We start from the raw sequence: 1329 nt of genomic DNA on the forward strand, positions 1-1329 counted from the left end.
ATTTTGTTTGTATTTCCTTTTAACTCATGTAAAGTACTTTGAATTGCCTTGTTGCTGAAAATTTGCTATATTAATAAAATGACCTTATCTTACCTTACATCACCCAATGCAATGCAAAATGTCAGATATCTCAGAGGTGTAAAGCCACCGCCACTGGACTCTAGAGCGGTGGTGGCGCATTCTCTGGAGTGACGAATCACGCTTCTCCATCTGGCAATCTGTTGGATGAGTCTGGGTTTGGCGTTTGCCAGGAGAACGGTCCTGACTGTATTGTGCCAAGTGTAAAGTTTGGTGGAGGGGGGATTATAGTGTTGGGTTGTTTTTCAGGAGCTGGGCTTGGCCCTTTGGTTCCAGTGAAAGGATCTCTGAATGCTTCAGCATACCAAAACATTTTGGACATTTCCATGCTCCCAACTTCATGGGAATAGTTTGGAGGCTGGCCCCTTTCTCTTCCAACATGACTGCACCATGACTGTGCATCAGAGCACAAAGTAAGGTCCATAAAGACATGGATGGAGAGTCTGGTGTGGATGAACTTGACTGGCCTGCACAGAGTTCTGACCTCAACCCACTAGAACACCTTTGGGATGAATTTGAGCGGAGACTGAGAGCAAGGCCTTCACGTCAGTCTTCACATCAGTATGTGACCTCATAAATGTGCTTCTGGGAGAATGGTCAAAAATCCCTATAATCACTCCTAAACCTTGTGGATAGCTTTCCTAGAAGAGTTGAAGCTGTTCTAGCTGCAAAGGGTTGACCAATGTCATATTGAGCTCTATGGATTAGAAATGGGATGTCACTTAAGCTCATATGTGAGTCAAGACAGGTGAGTGAATACTTTTGGCAATATAGTCAAATGTCCCAAATTGATTTAAGGCATAGTAATCTTAGTGTGCTTAAACTTTTGACTTTGAAAAACGTAATACAACTTGCCTTAAAACATTCTCTCTTATTATTCTGGCATATAGCAAATAGAAAGATTTTCAGTAAACCTACTCGACCTGAAACTGGAGAAGTTTGATCTGATTTCACATCAGACAGGGTTTAAAATGCATGTATTTTTATGTAGCGTTTGTAAACTTCTGGTTTCAACTGTTTGTCAACAACCATGTAAATACTTTATCCTAATATTTTTTTTAATAACAACAGTTACTTGATCGTGCTATAAAATGACACTATGTGTCTGGAAAATATAGAATACTGCCCCTTTAAGACCAAACTGCCTTGGAGACAAAAGTCAAAGTCTGTCCATCCACACATTCATCCTCTATGTTTATCCTGGTGCCTATCTTAAAAACCAAAACATTTTCAGAGACAAAGACACAGAGA

The sequence above is a fragment of the Poecilia formosa genome, unplaced genomic scaffold, assembly GCF_000485575.1.
Source record: "Poecilia formosa unplaced genomic scaffold, Poecilia_formosa-5.1.2 Scaffold410, whole genome shotgun sequence".
NCBI lineage: Eukaryota > Metazoa > Chordata > Actinopteri > Cyprinodontiformes > Poeciliidae > Poecilia > Poecilia formosa.